This window comes from Nerophis lumbriciformis, linkage group LG10, assembly GCF_033978685.3.
Source record: "Nerophis lumbriciformis linkage group LG10, RoL_Nlum_v2.1, whole genome shotgun sequence".
Lineage (NCBI taxonomy): Eukaryota > Metazoa > Chordata > Actinopteri > Syngnathiformes > Syngnathidae > Nerophis > Nerophis lumbriciformis.
This window is the reverse complement of record NC_084557.2, coordinates 17,528,992-17,554,364: the sequence shown is the minus strand read 5'-3', so window position 1 is coordinate 17,554,364 and position 25,373 is coordinate 17,528,992. Positions and strand designations below refer to the sequence as shown.

Below are 25,373 nucleotides of genomic sequence, written 5' to 3'. Positions count from 1 at the left end.
ATAGGCTCCAGCACCCCCGCGACCCCGGAAGGGATAAACGGTAGAAAATGGTTGGATGGGTTTCTGAGATAGACCTTGTACATATGGAATGACAATATTTTTGCATCTGTCACCTTTTTCCTCCTTATCCACTCTGTTCTTGTTATTTCTGGAACTGGATGCTCTTTTCACCATTGACTTCTTGTTATTTCTGGAACTGGATGCTCTTTTCACCATTGACCAGCTGGGGTAACCACAGGTTTTGAGGGTTTCCCTCAAATGCCTATGCTCTTTCTCTTTCGCCTGTGGGCTGGTCGGAACATTATCAGCTCTGTCTTGTAGGGTTCTGATAACACCCAGTTTGTGTTCCAGTGGGTGGCGTGAGTCAAACAGTAGGTATTGATCACTCTGTCTGGGTTTCCGGTTCAGCCGTTTTGTGGGTGGTCTTTTTTGCGTGCCTCCACTTTAAGAGTGTTTTCTCCATGTTTTCTCTACTAACAGGTATAAGTAGACATATAAGCTAATTTGTATTAGAAATAGCAACAATTGAGGAGGAATGTTCATGTATGATCCAGTCTGCTCCACAACAGGAGGATAGAGGAAAAGAAGGAATTTATTGACTACAACGCGGACTACAATGGTGAGCTCGCACAAAGCACTTTGGGTATCCATTAGAGATGCGCGGATAGGCAATTTATCTCATCCGCAACCGCGTCAGAAAGTCGTCATCCATCCGCCATCCACCCGATGTAACGTTTGATCAAAACTGCATCCGCCCGCCATCCGCCCGTTGTTATATATCTAATATTAATTAAAAAAAAAAAAAAAAGGGTGAAAACTACGCGAATTGCACCTTGTGCAGACAAAATTTTTCGATCGGACACGGAGGAATTAGCGATGTAAAAGACCACGTTGGGACAAAAAAACACAAGTCTAATGCCGTTGCTAGCGATACAAGTGGAAAACTTTCCACGTTTTTCGTCGCCCAAACAGATTCTTTGGATGTGATAAATGCCGAAGTTTTATTTACGGAGGCAATAATTGAGCATGGACTTCCAATCGCACTGGCTGATCACATGGGACAGTTAATAATGTAATGCAACCTTTAAAAATCATTACGCGGTGATCGCGATCCCAAAAATAAACTTTTCTTGCATGATAATGTCCAGAAAATGTCGCTTTATATTACTATAGAGTCCTTTTAACGAATGAGTTTGATGGTTTATCACAAACCTTAAATGAAATTCCATGGCCACCGTCCTGCTCTCTATATCAACCAGGGTGAGCCCCACCCCTTTCGTGAGCGCACTGTGCGCGGAGTGACCCCTGTTACGCGCCCCCGGCAACAGGGGTGGCAAGCAGGTAAGCTGCGCGGGCGGAGCGCGCGGAGTGACCCATGTTACGAGCTCCCGGCCACGGTGGTGGCGGGCAGGTAAGCTGCTTACCTGCTGCGCGTGACGCCGGCCGCGGCGAAAGCGGACGAGGCGGGGTGTCGGTGCGGTGGGCGCGGTAGTGACCCTGGACGTGCGTCGGGCCCTTCTCGCGGATCGCCTCAGCTACGGCTCCCGGTGGGGCCCTCTCGGGGGAAGGGGCCTCGGTCCCGGACCCCGGCGAGGCGTCCCTTCTCCGCTCCGTAAAAGTGTCCATCTCTTTTCTTTTTTTCTTCTTCTGTTGTGGCATATGCTGCAGGTGCCTGCTCGTTTTTCGTATGTGGGTAACAACATTTAACTATGTATATATATTTCCGAATTGGTTTAACTGCCACCCGCAAAAAAACAAACAAAAAAAAAAAAAATAAAAAAAAAAAATCTAATTAATCCGCCCGACCCGACCCGCGAGCGGATAAAATCTTATTTTTTTTAATTTCATCCGCCCGATCCGCGGATAATCCGCGGACTCCGCGGTTGTGTCCGCAAACCGCGCATCTCTAGTATCCATATATGGATAATGAGCTGACGTCACACCTGTGGAAAAATGTCACACTTGGGGAAAATTCCAACGGCTCGTTTGGAGGAAGTATAAAGGAAGGCAAGATTGTTTTATAAATATCTCCGCCATGCCTCCATGGTTTGATTTAACATTTTCAGGACTTATGCAGATCCCAAATACACAAACACAAGTACCAAAATGTAAGAAAAGTTGGTTTTGCATGATAGGGTCATTAAAAGACAAATATTTGTGTTTTTATTCGTTATTAATATCAACATTAAAGCTTTTTTTCATCACATTGTGTCTTTTTCATCACATGTCCTTACGTTTTCATTTTTCTGTTTATTTTATTTCCACAATGTGCCACTTTGCCCATAATATGCAGCAAATGGCCTGAGGCCACATTTTCCCTTCTGTGTGAAATAAGTAAACGACGGAAGAGTTTCTATAGGCACTTTTTTTTAGCACGAGAAGTAATAACGTTTCGCTGTGGCAATGCACTCCCCCAGGGCTTGTGGTGGCGGATCTTTGCTGTCACTCGCGCGACGAATGCTTTCATGACCACTTGTTTTTGATGGAGGAATAAATGCATGACGCAATGATGCAGCTCTCTTTCACTTTTAATATGTACCTCTACTCTCTAAATATAAACTTAGGCTATACAATTATATGTCTAATTTTCTGGCAAACCAGGCGCATATTAAGTGTGTGGTGAAACGGAGTTCCGGCACACCTGCAGTTATGCCACATTGCTACAGTTGTATTATATTGTGTTTATTAGCAAGGGTGAACCGGAGGAAAACAAATCTGCATTTGTGACAGGCTGTAAATACATAAATGGAAATATATATATATATATATATATATATATATATATATATATATATATATATATATATATTAGGGGTGTATAGGTACGTGTATGTGTATTGAACCGTTTAGGTACGGGGGTTTCGGTTCAATACGGGGGCGTACCGAACAAATTTCTAAGCTAAACTCTTAACAAGCTGCTTTGCTTCTTCTGCCTCTGTCTCAGCACCCAGCATTCTCCCACCCACACAACCATCTGATTGGTTACATACAAAGCGGTAACAGCCAATCAGCAGTGCGAATTCAGAGCGATAACAACCAATCAGCAGTGCGTATTCAGAGCGCATGTAGTCAATGCTCCAGCGTCGAGCAGATATATATATATATACCGTATTTTTCGGACTATAAGTCGCAGTTTTTTTCATAGCTTGCGACTTATACTCAGGAGCGACTTATGTGTGAAATTATTAACACATTACCGTAAAATATCAAATAATATTATTTAGCTAATTCACGTAAGAGACTAGACGTATAAGATTTCATGGGATTTAGCAATTAGAAGTGACAGATTGTTTGGTAAACGTATAGCATGTTCTATATGTTATAGTTATTTGAATGACTCTTACCATAATATGTTACGTTAACATACCAGGCACGTTCTCAGTTGGTTATTTATGCCTCATATAACATACACTTATTCAGCCTGTTGTTCACTATTCTTTATTTATTTTAAATTGCCTTTCAAATGTCTATTCCTGGTGTTGGGTTTTATCAAATAAATTTCCCCAAAAAATGCCACTTATACTCCAGTGCGACTTATATATGTTCTTTCCCTTCTTTACTATGCATTTTCGGCAGGTGCGACTTATACTCCGGTGCGGCTTATACTCTGAAAAATACGGTATATGTATATATATGTATATATATATATATATATATATATATATATATATATATATATATATATATATATATATATATATATACCGTATTTTCCGCACCATTAGCCGCACCTAAAAACCACAAATTTACTCAAAAGCTGACAGTGCGGCTTTTAACCCGGTGCGCTTTATATATGGATAAATATTAAGATTCATTTTCATAAAGTTTAGGTCTCGCAACTTCGGTAAACAGCCGCCATCTTTTTTCCCGGTAGAACAGGAAGCGCTTCTTCTTCTACGCAAGCAACCGCCAAGGTAAGCACCCGCCCCCATAGAACAGGAAGCGCTTCTTCTTCTACTGTAAGCAACCACCCGCCCGCGTAGAAGAAGAAAAAGCGCGCGGATATCACCGTACGTTTCATTTCCTTTGTGTGTTTACATCTGTAAAGACCACAAAATGGCTCCTACAAAGCGACAAGGATCCGGTTCATGAAAAGACGCAATCTCTCCATCCGCACACGGATTACTACCGTATTTCACAGCAACTGATATTCCTGTGAACCGCACTGTGGAACGGGAGCACGTACGGTGAATATTCGCACCACAGGGAATGAGAAGTCATCCTTCACTGTGGTTCTAGCTTGCCATGCTAATTAAACTTCCACCCATGGTGATATTCAAAAGGAAGACCTTGCCAAAAGAGACCTTTCCAGCCGGCGTCATCATAAAAGCTAACTCGAAGGGATGGATGAAGAAAAGATGAGCGAGTGGTTAAGGTAAGTTTAAATTTACGCGAAGAGGCCGGGTGGCTTTTTTCACGCAGCTCTGTCCATGTTGATATACGTATGTTTGTGATTGCACATTTGCGTACATTTTGGGAGTGAACAGAGTTGTTAGAACGCTGGTTTTTAATATATTATTAAAGTTTGACTGACCTATCTGACTGTTTTTTTGACATTCCTTTAGCGCAGTTAGATGCGGCTTACAACACCGGGCGGCTTATAGGTGGACAAAGTTTTGAAATATGCCGTTCATTGAAGGCGCGGCTTTTAACCCAGGGCGCCTTATGGTGCGGAAAATACGGTATATATATATATATATATATATATATATATATATATATATATATATATATATATATATATATATATATATATATATGTATTATTTTGTCTATGAAATGTCTATGAAACATTCACATTTTTACACTGTCATTGTTTATGCAAAAAAAAAGCTTAATGTTAAAATACGTCTTTTAAGAAGTGTCTGTTCACCAGTTATTTTCACTAGCAGGGATGTGTGCTAGCATCATGTCAGGTAATAAAGTGTCTTCTTTGAGAACATTCTGACACGTACAAATTGTTTATTTTATTTTACTATATCATATACTAAAAAATACTGATTTCTTTCAGCTTCTATAATTGTACTTGGCCCTTGTCAGCACAGATTAAAATAGCGGACGCGCGCAATTTTTCACGACTTATGCAGATCTCAAATACAGATCAGCAGGTACCAGAAGGTAAGAAAAGTTGCGTTTGCATAATATTGCGAAACAAAACGCCAGATAATGTTCTACCTTATACACACACCATAATAATACTCGTATGTGGAAGCACAGTACAATCCATCAAGCGGTGCGGCTTCATAGCTTACCGAAGTCAAACTAAAACATTTTGATAGATTTTACAGTGCTGTGTGTAATGTTCTATATTTTCAATGGAACATATAAAATGTCGGTATTGTTTACTTGAGTCATATTGCAGTCTACACGTAACTCTTGTGTGTGACTGCCATCATATTGCAGTCTACACATATCTCTTATGTTTGACTGCCATCTACTTATCATTTCACCATTTACCATATACAGTAGCTTCGAGGTCGGTAAGCAAAACCAGAACTATTCCGTACACTGGGTTATAAGGCGCACTGTCGAGTTTTGAGGGGGAAAAAAAGGGATTTTAAGTGCGCCTTATAGTCCGGAAAATACGGTACTCAAGTAAAAGTGAAACGTATGTTGCATGCAAACTACTCCAAAAACAACAATTCATCCAAAAAGTTATTGAAGTAAATGTAACGGTCTAAATGCGTTACTACCCACATTTATATCGTCTGTAGCGCATAACCCTAATTGCAACTGAAATGTTTGGATTGAGGATGTTTCGCTTTTCATTCTGTATGTTTTTCCATCTGTCTTTACAAGTAAAACGAGTGAACAAATAGCTTATGAAATGGAAACCTCACTGCAGTGTTCTGAAACGTATGCCACGGGGAGATGTGACAACAACTTAATGCTGTTGGGCCGAGCTCCCGTGTATATTCTGCAGACTTTGAAATGCACACTTTGATTTGGAATGTCACAGACATTATCCCCATGCACAGGCAGCAGCCTGGTGTCATTCAGTCACTCGCTGTGTTCCTCTCCCGTCCTACATTCCTCCTTCACAAGCCTTTGCCACCGCAGGCGCCGTCACAGAGCCTGGCAGTTCTGTCGAGCTTCGAGCACAAGGCATAGGTTATCCGTTGCCACGCTAATTTTAACTCGCTCCTCGTGCATCGGTACTAAGTAGCCGCGGTGCATATTAGACAGCTACCCCCAAAGTGATTCACATATCACGTCGCATCTCTGAAACTTCACTCTTATGATCACCGTTAAGGGATCAATTTGCATTGAATTTTGTTAACATCAGTCAATACTGCTAGCTTTTAAAAGGCACCTGATCCTGGTCTTAGAACGATGTTGGATCCCAGTAGACACTGTACGGTAGTAAGTGTAACATACTCCATGAAACCCCAAGGTTGTACAGTATACAGCAGGGGGTGTCAAACCAATTTTAGATCGGGGGCCACATGGAGAAAAATCTACTCCCATGTGGGCCCGGCTGGTAAAATCACGGCACGATAACTTGAAAATAAAGACAACTTCAGATTGTTTTCTTTGTTTAGAAAATAGAACAAGCACTTTCTGAAAATGTACAAATCATAATGTTGTTGTTGGTTTTTTTTTTACACTTACCGTATTTTTCGGACTATAAGTCGCAGTTTTTTTCATAGTTTGGCCGGGCTCCAGTGCAACTTATATGTTTTTTTTCCTTCTTTATTATGCATTTTCGGCAGGTGCGACTTATACTCCGGTGCGACTTATACTCCGAAAAATACGGTACATGTTGCGGTTAATAGTATTCTATCTGTATTTGTCGTTATTTATACTTTCTGAATAAATTATGTGATAATGTTCATTATTCAACTCATTGGTGTTAATTTTCCATCTATCAAGATAAAAAAAATAAGGTAACACTTTAGTATGGGGGACATATTCACCATTAATTAGTTGCTTATTAACATGCAAATTAGTAACATATTGGCTATTAATTAGTCATTATTAAGTACTTATTATACAACCAGTAAGCCATTAACTAAGAGTCTTCCCTCAATAACCTCAGAATTATTGCTTATTAGTAACCCTAACCCTTACATGTTACCATGAATTGATTAACGTGGACCGCGACTTAAACACATTGAAAAACATATTCGGGTGTTACCATTTAGTGGTCAATTGTACGGAATATGTACTGTACTGTGCAATCTACTAATAAAAGTCTCAATCAATTCCCCTAGTGTCCAAATAACTCTAAATCAAGTCTGTGTTGCTTTAATAAGCAACTAATTAATGGTGAACTAATTAATGGTGAATGTGTTCCCCATACTAAAGTGCTACCAAAAACAATATCAAAATCAAATTACAGGATGTTATTTATGTAGTTTACTCATTTTCCTCGACTGGTGCACTAACATCATGTGGTTATTTGTTTTGTTTTTTTACATATGTAGCATCATCTACAAAGATACAAAGAATTGCTATTGTGACATCTAGTGGACACATTTAGAACAGCAGTTTATTTCATTCAAAAATTTCGGCTCATTTTTATACTGAGCAAACTCATCCTGCGGGCCGGATAAAACCTGTTCGCGGGCCTGATCCGGCCCTCGGGACATACATCTGACACCCCTGGTATACAGGGTAAATATGCATACCCCTACTATATTGTGATTGGTTATGAGCTAATGGTTATCAACAGAACGTAAAGACAAATTGGATAACAGAATTGAATGAATATTTGAGAATCCAGCATTGAACTGTGCTTTGTTCACGGAAACCGAACGTGATATCTCAGCAACCATTTCAAACTTTTCGTGTTTGTTCAGTTACAATAAACTTTACTGCATGTGCTCTGCAAGTACAGTTCGTTTGGTCAAGTGTGAACGTGAAAATGTCAAGCAAATATTTGGCTCTATAGATGGGTCTTGGCCTGCAAAAATGTTGGCGCAGTACGATGAACTTAAGCTCGAATGTTAACGTAATGTAATTTCAAGATATGTAGAGGTGCACAATAAAAATATGAGATAGTTAATACTTGGTCTGATAGCATTAAATGATAACTCAAAAAAAAAAATACTCCAATGAAGTGAGATTACCCTTTGTGTGATGTAGTTAGGGTGAGCAAATTAAGCGTTCCTTTTTACATACCTCAAGTAGCTGGGCTCAGCTTGCTGTAAACTTCTCCTTAGCTCACAGTGTCAACAAACAAGGTGTCAACGGTGTGGTGTTTCAAAAGGAAGACACTTTGCGTCCTATTGGCACCAAATGTTCTGCAAAAAAAACAAAAAAAAAACACTCAAACTTCAAAGCATCACACCTTTATCAGACACCTGAAACGCCAGAGATGGCGTTTTGAAAGTCTACGAAGACTCCTGCGATGTTAAAGAAGCTGCCCCAAAGCAAGCAAAGAATGGCCCGGGGCTTGTTCTTATAGCCGCAACATTTGAAAAGTGAAAAAAGTTTGCCAGATATGACCAGAGCGCTAAAGTAATTTGTGTTTTCATCATGTTTAGTTTAGTTTATTAAGGATCTCCATTAGTCTGCACCGCAGTGGAGACTATTCTTCCTAGGGTCCAGGCAAAAAACATCACACAATCACACAACAAAATATTACAATGCAGTACAACATGATCAATAATAACATTTTGTTATACAAAAATAGTGTTTTTCGTACATAAAAGAAATGCAACTTAAAGTGTTTTCGAGAGTTAAAAACAATACCCCGGTGACCCATATCCCCCATTATCACATACGTACGCACGGACACAGATACCAAACACAAACACACAACATACACACATTTGCAACTATATGGACAAATGATTGCATGACTGAATACAGAGGAGATGTGTGAGTAAACACTATCACAAGAGCCATCTGTACCAGGAGGTCATCAGACCATGGCCACCAGGACACTGACACAAAAACACCCCCCAAAAGCACGGCCGATAACCCCTGAGGCAGATGGCTCATCTGAGGAACGTTGGAAAATAAAAATAGTAAGAACGATGTGTAGAGATAAAGAATACAATACAAGTAAGACATACGAAGGTTAATATAAAAAAATAAAACATATATATATATATATATATATATATATATATATATATATATATATATATATATATATATATATATATATATATATATATATATATATATGTATATGTCTTAATAAGGTTATCCAAAAAATAGTGCTCGATACCGTAGTAGAGCGCAATATATGTATGTGTGGGAAAAGAAATCACAAGACTACTTCATCTCTACAGGCCTGTTTCATGAGGGGGTTCCCTCAATCATCAGGAGATTTTTATTGCGCTCTACTACAGTATCGAGCACTATTTTTTGGATAACCTTATTAAGACATATACTCCGCTCCAAATTGACATTTGTTGAGCACTGTACGACGATCAGAAATGGAAAAATTCAACATCGACTACTCCACGAAGAACATTCCCATACCCGCGCAGAATGACTACAGGCTAAGGCTCATAGAAAAGACGGAACACTTCCTAAGAAGGATGCGGTGGAAAGCACATTTTTTCCTCCACCCTGAAACAAAAGGAACGCAAAAGAAAACTTACGGATTCAAATCTACCAAGAACCCACCCACAGTTGAGGAACTAAAGGATTTTGAGAACGACATGCTCAAAATGATACAATCAGTCAAATTCAAGCCAGTCCGCAACCCACTCCTCACCAAGCTGAAAAATGACAAGGAGCGCATCAAGAAAGTAAACAACCTCATCATAGCTGCCGATAAAACCACAAACTTCTACAGAATGGACATACCAGAACATAACACCTTACTGGACAGAAGCATCACCAAATCATACAAAAAAGCACAACCCAACACCTTACAGAACATCCACCTGGAAAATAAAAGGATCGCAGCTGAACTGGACATTGAGGACAGGGTGGACGCCACAGCCAACAAGGAAGCCTTCATCACATTGAAGGACCACAAACCCAACTTCGCAAATAACCCAACATGCCGACTAATAAACCCAACTAAATCTGAAATAGGAAAAATCAGCAAAATAATCCTGGACAGAGTCAACGCAAAAATCAAGGACAAAACACCACTCAACCAATGAAGAAATACAGCAGCAGTAATCAAATGGTTCAACAACATCCAAGACAAACAACAGCACAACTTTATCTCCTTCGATATCGAAGAATTTTACCCTTCCATCACGCAAGACCTACTGACTCAAGCACTAGACTTCGCCTCAGACTACAACTCAATCACAGGCAACGAAATAAACATCATCATCCACGCAAAAAACTTCATTCTCATCCACAACAGTACACCATGGCAAAAAAAGAACAATGCAACATTTGACGTCACTATGGGAAGTTTTGACGGAGGAGAAACGTGTGAACTCGTTGGGAGTTTCCTCCTCTCCCAGCTCGCTAGCCTCAACCTCAACCTTGGTATTTACCGTGATGACGGACTGGCAGTGTGTCGCGCCTCGCCAAGGAGCAGCGAGAATACCAAGAAGCGCATATGCCAAATTTTCAAAGAGAACGGCCTACGGATCACGATTGAAGCCAACAAGCAAACCGTCAACTTCCTCGACGTCACTTTCAACCTGAGAAATAACAGCTACCAACCATTCACGAAATCCAACACAACACTCCAATACGTGCACCATGACAGCAACCACCCACCCACCACCACGAAAAGAATACCTACCGGAATTAATAAAAGGCTATCGATGCTGTCATCTAGCAAAGCTGAATTTGACCAAACAACCCCCCCGTACCAAAAAGCCCTTGATGAAAGCGGATACAATTTCACCCTCACCTATAAACCCACGCCAGGAAACGAAACAATATCATCTGGTACAACCCCCCCATACAGCAAAAACGTCTCAACTAACATTGGCCACAAATTCCTCACTCTGATTGACAAACACTTTCCCAAAAGCAACACCCTAAGAAAAGTATTCAACAAGAACAACATTAAATTGAGCTACAGCTGCATGAACAATATACGACAAATTATCTCAAACCACAACAAAACAATTGCAAATGAGCCGTCGGCCCCCGGACAGAGCGACCCCAAAACCAACAAAGGATGCAACTGCCGCAAGAAACCTGATTGCCCTCTCAACGGGGGGTGCTTACAAACATCAGTTGTCTACCAATCTAAGGTAACACGCAAGGACATTAACACATCCGACACATATGTAAGATTAACCGAGGGAGAGTTTAAAACCAGATGGAACAATCACAAGGCTTCTTTCAGGAACCAAAACCTGCGGAATACCACAGAACTCAGCAAACACATTTGGGACCTCAAAGACAATAATGTTGAATATTCAATAACATGGCAAATTATTGCATCCAGCACACCTTACAATAGTGGTAATAAAAGATGCAACCTATGCTTGAAAGAGAAACTGTATATTATATACCGTCCAGACCTGTCATCCCTCAACAAGCGCAGCGAAATTGTATCAGCATGCCGCCACAGACGGAAACACCTCCTAGGTAACACATGAGCCAATCACCACGCCCCTACGCCAGCCTGTACCCACCCACTCTGTGCCCTATATAAACCATGGTATGTGAATGCTCCCATTAAAATCTCCTGATGATTGAGGGAACCCCCTCATGAAACAGGCCTGTAGAGATGAAGTAGTCTTGTGATTTTTTTTCCCCACACATACATATATATATATATATATATATATATATATATATATATATATATATATATATATATATATATACACACACATACAGTGTTTTTCGTAGTATAAGTCGCACCGGAGTATAAGTCGCACCTGCCGAAAATGCATAATAAAAAAGGAAAAAAACATATAAGTCGCACTGGACTATAAGTCGCATTTTTGGGGGAAATTTATTTGATAAAACCCAACACCAAGAAAAGACATTTGAAAGGCAATTTAAAATAAATAAAGAATAGTGAACAACAGGCTGAATAAGTGTACGTTATATAACGCATAAATAACCAACTGAGAACTTGCCTGGTATGTTAACGTAACATATTATGGTAAGAGTCATTCAAATAACTATAACATATAGAACATGCTATACGTTTACCAAACAATCGGTCACTCCTAATCGATAAATCCCATGAAATCTTATACGTCTAGTCTCTTACGTGAATGAGCTAAATAATATTATTTGATATGTTACGGTAATGTGTTAATAATTTCACACATAAGTCGCTCCTGAGTATAAGTCGCACCCCCAAACTATGAAAAATACGGTATATATATAAATAAAATTAAACATACCCAAAAATGCATTATTAATTGAAAAACCACCCAAAAATGGTGCATAGTTTTGAAAACCCAGAAATTGAGTGAAAATAATACCCTTATAACCCCAAAAAATTGATTGCTCTTCAAAAAATAAACAATTAACCCAACTTTCTATATAATGGGTTATCAAAATAACCCAGTATTTTTTAGGCCCCTTGTACACTAAGCCGGCTAAGTTTATCCAGGGTAAATACCACCTAACCTTATCCTGTTCCACACACACACACAATGGTCGTTTAGGACTCCCTGCCCCCCTCCATCAGCCGGCGCAACACGACCTAGTACGCATGCGCGGAAAATGCGTACGTCATAGTCACCTCCAGTGTTGCTTTGTGTGCAAGTTCTTCAATTTAACTTATCTGAACAATATCCAGTGTTGTGGTATTTCAATTAACTGGAATTCAGTGTGCTGTGGGGCCCTATTGTAGTGAATCACACCCGAGCCATCATAAATTAATCAAATCTTTATTGGACACGTGGAAGTACACAATGTGATAAATAACTATTTACAACAATCAATCTTGGGATCTAGATATCTGTTCAGGACACTGCTCACTCTTTTGCCTTCACCTTTATTGTCCATTCGTTTTTGGTGACTTCACATGGCGGACAATAACTGATACAGTCTGCTTTGCCAGTACAAAAGCATTCGCCGTTTTCCGTAGTCTCCCCTCGACGGCTAGGTAATACAAAAGCACACACTTTCTTTTTTAATCACATCCACGGGAGACCGCGTTCTCGTTGACTCTCCTCCGACAAATGGACAAAGTTTTTCGGTAAGTAAAATCACAGCTGACCTGGACATTGGAAAGAGCTCTTGCCGTCTGAGATGTGTTGTATCCCAAATAGCTGCAATCGCTTTCTCTTAAGGTATTCATGTGTGATTTCCACAAGTGTCTGTACAGACGGAAGGAGAAACACGGGCATGTCTGGATGACTCGCCTCCATTTTTCAAGTGGTTAGCTCCGAGTTACGAAAGCGCTTTATTATGAAGCTGGCTGTGGCGCGTTCTGATTTCACTTCAAGTGTGGGGCGCGGTCTTTCTGGCGTAATTTCCTCTCCGAACTCAGTTTGTAAATGATCAATGAGTCCATACAAAGCTAAGAGCCGGAGATTCAAGAAATACACGGCGCACTTACCCGTGTAAAAAATTGTCCGAGGAGGGGAACCTTAAACGATAGTTTAGTGTGGCTGAAACGGGGCGTAAGCTAAATAATTATTCGTTTAAGGGGTTATCCGGCTCAATGTAGACATAGCCTTAGTGCAGTGGTTCTTAACCTAGGTTCGATCGAACCCTACGGGTTCGGTGAGTCGGCCTCAGGGGTTCGGCGGAGGTCAAAACACACCCGACTCATCGTGTAAATACAAACTTCTCCCTATCGACGTATTACGGATACGGCAACAGCTGACTGATTGGCAGGTGTGTATTTTGTTGTGAGTTTATGCACTGTGTTGGTTTTGTTGTTTGAACAAGGTGATGTTCATGCACGGTTCATTTTATGCACCAGTAAAAAAAAACATAGTAACACTATAGTATGGGGAACATATTCACCATTAATTAGTTGCTTATTAACATGCAAATTAGTAACATATTGGCTCTTAACTAGTCATTATTAAGTACTTATTATAGCCTTATTCGGCATGGCCTTATAATAACCCTAACCCTCTAACCCTGACCCTAGCCATACTTGCCAACCCTCCCGATTTTCCCAGGAGACTCCCGAATTTCAGTGCCCCTCCCGTAAATCTCCCGGGGCAACCATTCTCCCGAAATTCTCCCGATTTCCACCCGGACAACAATATCGGGGTGTGCCTTAAAGGCACTGCCTTTAGCGTCCTCTACAACCTGTCTTCACGTCCGCTGTTCCTCCAAACAAACAGCGTGCCGTCCTAGTCACACAATATGTGCGGCTTTTACACACACTTAAGTGTATGCAAAGCACACTTGGTCAACAGCCATACAGGTCACACTGAGGATGGCCGTATAAACAACTTTAACACTGTTACTAATATGCGCCACACTGTGAAACCACACCAAACAACAATGACAAACACATTTCGGGAGAACATCCGCACCGTAACACAACATAAACACAACAGAACAAATACCCAGAACCCCTTGCAGCACTAACTCTTCCGGGACGCTACAATATGCACCCCCCGCTACCACCAAAATTCGCCCCTCCAACCCCGTCCACCTCAAACACCCCCACCCACCACTCCCCCATCTCCCGAATTCGGAGGTCTCAAGGTTGGCAAGTATGCCCTAACCCAGGGGTCGGCAACCCGCGGCTCTAGAGCAGCATCTTTAGCGCTGCCCTAGTGGCTCTCTGGAGCTTTTTCAAAAATGTATGAAAAATGGAAAAAGTTGAAGGGAAAAATATATATTTTTTGTTTTAATATGGTTTCTGTAGGAGGACAAACCTCCCTAATTGTTATAAAGCACACTGTTTATATTAAACACGCTTCACTGATTCGAGTATTTGGCGAGTGCCGTTTTGTCCTACTAATTTTGGCAGTCCTTGAACTCACCTTAGTTTGTTTACATGTATATCTTTCTGCGACTTTCTAGGATGTGTTTTATGCCACTTATTTTTCTGTCTCATGTTGTCCACCAAACTTTTAACGTTGTGCATGAATCCACAAAGGTGAGTTTTGTTGATGTTATTGACTTGTGTGGAGTGCTAATCAGACATATTTGGTCACTGCATGACTGCGAGCTAATCGATGCTAACATGCTATTTAGGCTAGCTATATGTACATATTGCATAATTATGCCTCATTTGTAGCTATATTTGAGCTCATTTAGTTTCCTTTAAGTCATATTAATTCAATTTATATCTCATGACACACTATCTGTATGTAATATGGCTTTTAATGTTTTGCGGCTCCAGACAGATTTGTTTTTGTATTTTTGGTCCAATAAGGCTCTTTCAACATTTTGGGTTGCCGACCCTTGCCCTAACCCTAACCAAATAACTCTAAATTAAGTCTTTGTTACTTAGAATATGTTCCCCTAGTGTCCAAATAACTCTAAATTAAGTCTCTGTTACTTAGAATATGTTCCCCACACTAAAGTGTTACCAAAAACATATAACTTTGTCTTGAATTTGAAAAAAAAAATATATATATATTTTTCACTAAAGAAGGGTTTGGTGAATGCGCATATGAAACTGGTGGGGTTCGGTACCTCCAACAAGGTTAAGAACCACTGCCTTAGTGTGTATCGACTTGAAAAAAAGGGTATCCCCAGTAATAAGTCACATAAGCTAAGTGAACCATACCAAAGTGTGCACCAAGTATATTGTATTTACCTCTGATGAGGACCACTTTACCAAACTTTAGTGTGAACGTGGTAAGAGGACCAAGTGTATTACATCATCAGCTCGCATCAGTGAAACAAAGCCAGTCCATGAGCATCAGCAGCAGTGTGTTTGCAGAGGATTCTACATCAGTACACTGACGTTGTCTTCATGTGTAGAAAATAGCCTGTGGAGTGTGACTCCCGTCGTGATGTTAAACATGATGCAACTTGTCGAGGTCAAAATGTGGAGATGAGAAAACACCTCCATTGCAGCACGGTCTGTGTAAAACGTTCCATATCGGCTTGCGCACCACGCACAGAACACAGACAGGGGGTAAACAAGAAAACATGTTGAACATTCACACTAAGCCGCTTAGTCATGTCGGATCACATGAGCGGTGTTCTTGCTTTCAAGCATGACTGATGGTTGTCCAGGGGGCACCGTACGATGAGGAGGGCACGGGATGTCTGCGGGCTGATTTAGCACCTCGGTCTCACACAAGAGGGGTCACTTTTTCTCAACACCGGGTGACTTACGAGAGCACAGTCACAGCTTTCATTTCCATTTTATTGTGATGTATGGCGGCCAAAACACGGCACGGTGTGTTGCAGGGGTTTCTTGAAGGACAAAGATCGTTAGCCGCGGTTTAAAAAAAAAAAAGAAAAAAAAAAAAAAGCCTACTGCTTGACAACAACAACTTTAGCAATGACAGTTTTAAAGCAAAAAACTGTGGACTTTTCTTGTGTTATTCTGTCCCTGTCTGCCCGGGTTGTCTGTCCTTATTTGCCTCATGATTGACTAGCACCTGTCAAGAGTATATAATGCCTTCTGCCCACAGTCAGCCGGGACACGTACCAGCTTCCCTTTGAAAAGGATATGAGGTAGAAAGACGGATGATTGTATGCATTTATTTTTGGATTTATCTTCCATGTATGACTCTTTCCATTCAAACTAAATTTGTACTTGATGTACCCTATCAATCAAACGATTGGATATACTTTCTCATATATAGATGAGGTGTACTCAAATGTTGGATTGGTCCTGTCTGCTGGTAAAAATACACTTAGAGGTGAAGGGACAAGCTTAAACATCTGACTCATTTGATCTTGACAAGATACACTACATTGCCAAAAGTATTTAGCCACCTGCCTTTACTCACATTTGAACTTGAAGTGCCATCCCATGGAATTGTCCAAAATGTTTTTGGTATCCTGGAGCATTCAAAGTTCCTTTCACTGGAACTAAGGGGCCAAGCCCAACTCCTGGAAAAACAACCCCACACCATAATTCCTCCTCCACCAAATTCCACACTCGGCACAATGCAGTCCGAAATGTAGCGTTCTCCTGGCAACCTCCAAATCCAGACTCGTCCATCAGATGGAAAAGCGTGACTCATCACTCCAGAGAAGGCGTCTCCACTGCTCTAGAGTCCAGTGTCGACGTGCTTTACACCACTGCATCCGACACTTTGCATTGGACTTGGTGATGTGCTTCTTAGATGCAGCTGCTCGGCCATGGAAACCCATTCCACGAAGCTCTCTGCGTACTGTACGTGGGCTAATTGGAAGGTCACATGATGTTTGGAGCTCTGTAGCAACTGACTGTGCAGAAAGTCTTTGCACTATGCGCTTCAGCATACGCTGACTCCTCTCTTGTCAGTTTACGTGGCCAACCACTTGGTGGCTGAGTTGCTGTTGTTCCTAAACTCTTCACTAATAAAGTTGACTGTGGAAAATTTAGGAGCGAGGAAATTTCACGACTGGATTTGTTGCACAGGTGGCATCCTATGATAGATCCACGCTGGAAATCACTGAGAGCGGTCCATTCTTTCACACATGTCCTTGCCTAAGTGCTTAATTTTATACACCAGGCGAAGTGATTAGGGCACCTGATTCTCATCATTTGAATGGGTGGCCAAATACTTTTGGCAATATAGTGTAGGTAATTCGGTTTAATAGTCATGTGCATTCTGAAGTTGGGCCCAATTTATTTAATATTCAACAGTGAGCTGATCATGTTAACTGTATTGCCCAGTGGTTATATCTTGTTTTCTCACACTACACTACAAAAAAATAATCATATTAGGTTCATTGAAGACTATACATTTTCCATAGATATGAATGTGAATGTCTGCGATGAGGTGGCGACTTGTCCAGGGTGTACCCCGCCTTCCGCCCGATTGTAGCTGAGATAGGCTCCAGCGCCCCCCGCGACCCCAAAGGGAATAAGCGGTAGAAAATGGATGGATGGATGAATGTGAATGTGAATTAAATGAAATTCAGGTCAACAATAATCAAAATAAAATAGAGCTGGTAAAGGCATTTAAATATTTGGGTGTTATTTTGGACCCTAGCCTAAATTTGATGGCCATATTATAAAAATAACTAAAACCATAAAAATAAATATAAACTGTTTAAGGTGTATTAGACCTTGTTTATCTGTTCAAGCTGCACACGCTTACATGCATGCAATGATTTTATCCCATATGTGTTATTGTGCTATGGTCTGGGGACAGGCCACGAGATGTGTAGTGACGCCCCTGTTGTTGTTATATGAACAATCACTAAAGATATTTGACCAAAAACCAATGAAGCATCATCACTGCCATATTACCCCAAAATATAAGATGATAAGTTTTGACAATTTTATACATTTTTAAAAACTATTTTTAAGTGTCTTAATGGATTAGCCCCTGGTGTGATGTGTCAAGAAATACAAAGATACAGTAGTGAAGGTGTGCAGACTCGAGCTGTGGTCGGTGGGAGCTGTAGAGTGAAAAGGTGCCGGACGACTCTGGGTCAGTCTGCGTACTCAGTGAAGGCTTCACATCTGTGGAACTCTTTGCCACTGGAGTTAAAGTCACAGTCAGACATTAAACTTGTCTCCACAAAAAAAAAGTGGCTTAAAGGGGAACATTATCACCAGACCTATGTAAGCGTCAATATATACCTTGATGTTGCAGAAAAAAGACCATATATTGTTTTAACCGATTTCCGAACTCTAAATGGGTGAATTTTGGCGAATTAAACGCCTTTCTAATATTCGCTCTCGGTGACGTCACATCGGGAAGCAATCCGCCATTTTCTCAAACACCGAGTCGAATCAGCTCTGTTATTTTCCGTTTTTTCGACTGTTTTCCGTACCTTGGAGACATCATGCCTCGTCGGTGTGTTGTCGGAGGGTGTAACAACACGAACAGGGACGGATTCAAGTTGCACCAGTGGCCCAAAGATGCGAAAGTGGCAAGCAATTGGACGTTTGTTTCGCACACTTTACCGACGAAAGCTATGCTACGACAGAGATGGCAAGAATGTGTGGATATCCTGCGACACTCAAAGCAGATGCATTTCCAACGATAAAGTCAAAGAAATCTGCCGGAGTGTGTGAGCAATTCAGGGACAAAGGACCTCGGTAGCACGGCAAGCAATGGCGGCAGTTTGTTCCCGCAGACGAGCGAGCTAAACCCCCTGGATGTCTTGGCTCACACCGTCCCTTATGCCACCGAAGATGATCAAGAGAAGAATATCGACCCTAGCTTCCCTGGCCTGCTGACATCAACTCCAAAACTGGACAGATCAGCTTTCAGGAAAAGATAGCGGATGAGGGTATGTCTACAGAATATATTAATTGATGAAAATTGGGCTGTCTGCACTCTCAAAGTGCATGTTGTTGCCAAATGTATTTCTAATGCTGTAAACCTAGTTCATAGTTGTTAGTTTCTTTTAATGCCAAACAAACACATACCAATCGTTGGTTAGAAGGCGATCGCCGAATTCGTCCTCGCTTTCTCCCGTGTCGCTGGCTGTCGTGTCGTTTTCGCTTGCATACGATTCAAACCGATATAGCTCAATAGCTTCAGTTTCTTCTTCAATTTCGTTTTTGCTACCTGCCTCCACACTACAACCATCCGTTTCAATACATGCGTAATCTGTTGAATCGCTTAAGCCGCTGAAATCAGAGTCTGAATCCAAGCTAATGTCGCTATAGCTTGCTGTTCTATGCGCCATGTTTGTTTGTGTTGGCATCACTATGTGACGTCACAGGAAAATGGACGGGTGTATATAACGATGGTTAAAATTAGGCACTTTGAAGGTTTTTTTAGGGATATTGCGTGATGGGTAAAATTTTGAAAACAACTTCGAAAAATAAACTAAGCCACTGGGAACTGATTTTTAATGGTTTTAACCCTTCTGAAATTGTGATAATGTTCCCCTTTAAGGAAAAACAGAAGTGTGAGCACTAGAACTGGGTGTAGTATGCACAAATGGGACCAATTATTTTCAATGTGTTTTTATTTTTATACTTGTCTTAATCCTTTTGTATGTGTTTTTCACTTCTCTCATCTTCTTTTAAAAGCCTAACCAGGGACAAGGGTTGCAAATTAGCCTGTGGCTAGAAGTTGTATGTACTTTGACATCGGTTACCTATGGGTAGCAATGTTTAATTATACTGTCTCTGTCAAATAAATACACAAATGAATGAATGATGGTTTGTCTACATTTGCCCTGTGATTGTTAATGAGCTGGTCCATTGTATTTTAGAATTGAGCTTACGACATTAGACCTAAACCTTCTTCCTGCATAACTGTATTGCTTTTTTTCAGTTTATTCCAAACTATATTATTAATTTAACATGATTCCTACATGTATGTGCACTTCACGTGTATTTAATGTGTTTTCCTTAGTGTGGTTAATTTTACAGTGACTTCATTGTGGAGAATATCAACAAAACACCTCAAGTTATTTTTTCATCTCTAATTTAAAGGACTGTTTACATATTTGGCAAACTAAACTGCAACATTCAGGGATGGCGTAATATAGTGTAGCCTGTGTTACATTTTACAATAAGCAGAAACAATTGCAATTGCATTGAACAAAGAGAGAAAGAAAAAATATGTTATTATTGAAACCTAATAACACATATTTGTTTATAAATTGACATACATTTGTTTAGCTTTTTTAAAGAAAAGATATGCATCATTGCAAGTCAAAATGATCACGATGTCATATGTATGATGATGTCTTATTGACCACACCCTCACCACAACGTTTAGAGTGGCAATCTAGGGGAAAGCCTGCCTAGTAATCACTGAACAAACCAAACATGTTCATATTTACAGATCCCTTTTCTGGCGCTGACCGAGTTGTCAAAGTGTATCTTAAGATGCATAGCGAAGACTGGTTTTGTGTATGTTTGTTTTGTACTGCCCGCCACTAAATGGTGGCCATATACGTGGAGCAAGCTCATCTAGTTAGAAGTTGGTCGGAAGCAGCATTATGTTCAGGAGGAAGGATGATTTTATTTATTTATGGCTACTTGAAAACCAAAAATTTAAGTGAGGCAAACAATAGATTTTTATTCAGTTTAGTAATGATAAACAGGCTCTAGGGCAGGCCTGGGCAATTATTTTGACTCCTGGGCCAAATATAGAGAAAACAATGTGTCATGGGGCCGGTATATCTGTTTTTAGGAACACTAATACAAAACCTCACAATAATGTCTGATTGAATGCTAAAAACGTTATGACAGACCGCCTTAAAAGACGAAAACTGAATGAGACACCCAGAATGTACATGAAAATAAAGAATGTGGGATTTACAATATTAACTATGAACGATAAAACACTGAATATTGACAACATATGAACGTCACACCCCCTCTCGATCGACATATTTTACAATCGAGCGAAACGCAACAAAAAGCAACAAACATAGCAAAATATGAACGCGGAGGGTAAAAAAAACCCCACCTACAATCTGATGTGTCTGATACATCACTAAGCTTTAGAACTTTGTTGTAAAAATCTCCTTTTGCGTCTGTCCCTGACACCCGCATTTCGGGCTGGCCGCTCTGGAAACCTCTGTGGAAACAAACCACGGCCACACTGCTTGGTGCCTCGTCTGAGCTGCTGTGACTTAGATTAAAGTTAAGTTAAAGTACCAATGATTGTCACACACACACTAGGTGTGGTGAAATTTGTTCTCTGCATTTGACTCATTCCCTTGTTCACCCCCTGGGAGGTGAGGGGAGCAACGGTGCCGCGCCCGGGAATAATTTTTGGTGATTTAACCCCCAATTTCAACCCTTGATGCTGAGTGTCAAGCAGGGAGGTAATGGGTCCCATTTTTATAGTCTTTGGTATGACTCGGCCGGGGTTTGAACTCACAACCTACCGATCTCAGGGCGGACACTCTAACCACTAGGCCACTGAGTAGGTTACCATAGTAACTAGCAGAGGTGGGACCAAGTCATTGTTTTGCAAGTCACAAGTAAGTCTCAAGTCTTTGCCCTCAAGTCCGAGTCAACTCCCGAGTCAAGACAGGCAAGCCCCGAGTCAAGTCCAAAGTCAAGACTGGAAAGTCTCAAGTCAAGTCCTAAGTCCTGCATTTTGAGTTTCGAGTCCTTTCAAGTCCTTTTAACCACAGACTAATATATTAACACAGATTGTGTATGCTTTTCAAACGCTGTATTTATTTATTAAAACAAGTGCATTTTAAATTGCAGGAAAGAAAATTGTGCTGACATTGCACTTTATAATAGCACTATTAACCAGTCATTTTAAACATTAACTCATTCCTTTACAGAACAAATACATTGAAAAATAAAGTGCAAATGTACTTATTTGTACAAAAGTGTTAACATTGAAAAAACATGACATATACGTGAACACAACAAAAAAGTTGTACTTTTTATATGTCAGGGCCCTATGCTGCATTGCATTTGCAAAAGACCAAATTAGCCAAGAGTCTGTCAGTCATTTGTGCACGATGGGGGCGTAGTATGATGCCACCATGGCTGAAAACTCGCTCCACTGGAGCACTGGAGGCAGGCACTGCCAAGACTCTCATGGCCACTCGGAACAGTGAAGGAAGAGTCTTCATGTTCAATGCCCAGAACAAAAGGGGGGAGAGAGTTGTTTTGGGTTGGTGCACTACTTGTAAGTGTATCTTGTGTTTTTTATGTTGATTTAATTAAAAAAAGAAAAAGAAAAAAAAAATATTTCTTGTGCGGCCCGATACCAATCGATCCACGGACCAGTACCGGGCCGCGGCCCGGTGGTTGGGTACCACTGAGGTAAACAACCAACAGTATGTCAGAAAGCTAGCTAAAACGGTACACATATTCATAATATAGTATACATTTTAACTGACCTTTATTTTACTATTTTTGTCTTTTTTTAGATGGCTAAAATACGCGGTGCTGCTGACCGCCGTCTAACGTTACGTGTGATATGTTGACTAACGTAACCCTGCTTAAAAAAAATCACTGAACAAAAAGTATGAATAAGGTAGTGAACTGCAACAGATTCCCGTGTTTGCAATAACGTTATAACGTTAGCAGTGAGTTTACAGCCTCACTGATTTAACTACACAGCAAATAAAAGTCACGTTACTTAGCCAATAAACGTTATCTTACATTCAAAACTTACCGTTCTTTGTGCAACTTCAAATGCCGGACGAAGTTGGAAGTTGTTGCCTCTCCATCAGTAATTTTCGAACCGCATGTGTTGCATACTGCAAACCGTTTTGTGTTGACCACCTCGTAATTTTTATACCCAAACAAAATTATTTTAGGTATCATTTTTTGTTCACTGGCGTGTGGTTTGGACATGTCTTCTTCGTTGGTTGTCCTGCAATTTGATTGGATGAATGCTGTGTGATGAAAACAAAGTAGATCTAATTTGATTGGCTGTTGTACTGACAGCACACCAGCTGACACACGCAACGCTGATAGACAAGTACACAATGAAAAATACGGAGCGCTCCCGAATAACTTTTTCATCTTTGGGTTTTGGGGAAAGTAGCAAGTCATGTCAAGTCATGTCAATTCAAAAGGCTCAAGTCCAAGTGAAGTCACAAGTCATTGATGTTAAAGTCTAAGTCGAGTTGCAAGTCTTTTTACATTTTGTCAAGTCGAGTCTAAAGTCATCGAATTCATGACTCGAGTCTGACTCGAGTCCAAGTCATGTGACTCGAGTCCACACCTCTGGTAACTAGTATATCATGCAAAAGCGCAGATTCTAACCATTGAAATACTTTGTATATTTCAAGACTTCGGTAATTTAAAAACAGTTTCGATCTTAAAGATCTACAAAATGTATTTGGTAATGTCCGGTGGGCCGGTTTGAAAAGCATAACGGGCCTCATTCGGCCCCCGGGCCTTAATTTGCCCAGGTCTCCTCTAGGGACACATATTACCTTTATAAAAACATTAAATATCTATTTTACATAATAACGGAACTTTTAAAATACCTTCATTTAAAATAAACAAGTCCAGAGGAGTAGTGAAAGCCAGACTAAAAATAAAAGTATGTGGTAAGAATAAGGACAAGATAACAGCTCGGCAAACACAAATAGACAACTTGATTAATCATTAGGAAGGATAAAATAAGAATAAGAATAAGACTAATGAATAAAATAAGAATAAGGACAAGATAACTGCTAGGCAAACAAAACAGACAACTTGATTAATCATTAGCAAGGATAAAATAACCCTTGCCAAAACAGGACTGACGCACTATGTACAGTTTGTTTCCCAATTAGTGAACAGCTTTAATTAAGAATCGACACATTGTGTAACAAGACAAACATGATTATGGCACATAATTACTCATCTTGATTATGAACTCGTTCTTGTTCCCTGAGCGACTGGAGCTCTCCAAATAAGTCGAAACAATGGCAATGTAACACAAACGAGATGTCAGTCGTCGCTCATATGACAGAATACTGGACTCACGCTCAACGAATAAATGTTGATTTCTGGTCATCAGGCTTTGTTTAGCACAGGGGAGATGAAGCAGTGTAAACATATCCAGTATGTACTGTTTCGTCAGACATAAACAGAAATAAAGGAACTGGGATGTGATCATTCAACCCTGTGAGCAATGTTTACCATGTGTGGGTCCTCCACTCAGCATGTAGCATATAGGGCATGGTGTGCGGACAAGAGAATGTTGTTGAAGCGTGGGCCTTCAGGAAGCTCATTTAGCTTCCATGATGATAGCTCATCATCTCGTGGGACATACATGACATTCTGTTTTACACCGTGGACATAGGAAACCCTCTCGCTGCACTACGGGAGTCCACATGATAGCATTCAAACACAATTCCACAAGGTCCGACAGTGGATAAAACCTGACCTTCAAATCCCAACATGCATGGTTATACAGTATATGGCAAAACAGTTAACATAAGAAGGATTTAAAGTCTCCTGGCATCATGGCTTGCGAGGGTTTGAGCGATACTGGGAGTCCTGGTATCGATCCAATACTAAATAAATACAGGGATAGTATTGTCGATACTCTACTAAAAAATTCATAATCATTGACTCATTTTGTGAGTTTTCTCGAGTAAGTTGACAATTGATTATGACAACACGGGGGAACTATTTTATGCAAAATACTGTTTTTTAACTAAGTACAATAATCTAAAACAAAGTTTTCCAAACTATTTTCCAGCAAGGGCCACACACAGAAATATCGAAGGATGCACGTTCGATACATCTCCAATAGAATGTAGGTCACTATATTGCCAAAAGAAAAACGGCTTCGGGTAATCATATTCAATTTTAAATGATTATGTAACAAGATTGCAAATGGATGTGAACAGACATAAGATTGTCCAACAATAGGCTACTGTAATACTTTAGGCAAAGCTGCAGACATGCCTGATTAAATCGATTTCAGTATTTCATGTGAGAGGAGATGACAGAGGTCCAGTAAAGCTGTGGGGTTTTTTTTTGGTTTCTTTCTGTTGAGCTGTGAATCATGCCAGCCGTAGCTTTAAGATCCTGT

At 40.4% G+C, this 25,373-nt stretch overlaps 1 protein-coding gene across 3 annotated transcripts in view; it reads right to left on the bottom strand.

Moving 5' to 3' along the window:
• Positions 1-25,373, bottom strand: part of tspan9a (tetraspanin 9a) — a 636,097-nt gene that overhangs the window by 451,875 nt on the left and 158,849 nt on the right. For all 3 annotated transcript variants that reach the window (XM_061970155.2, XM_061970154.2, XM_061970156.2), the window contains one exon: positions 8,125-8,246. The gene's annotated coding sequence lies outside the window, so the exon portion shown is untranslated. The remainder of the gene's footprint in view (positions 1-8,124; positions 8,247-25,373) is intronic.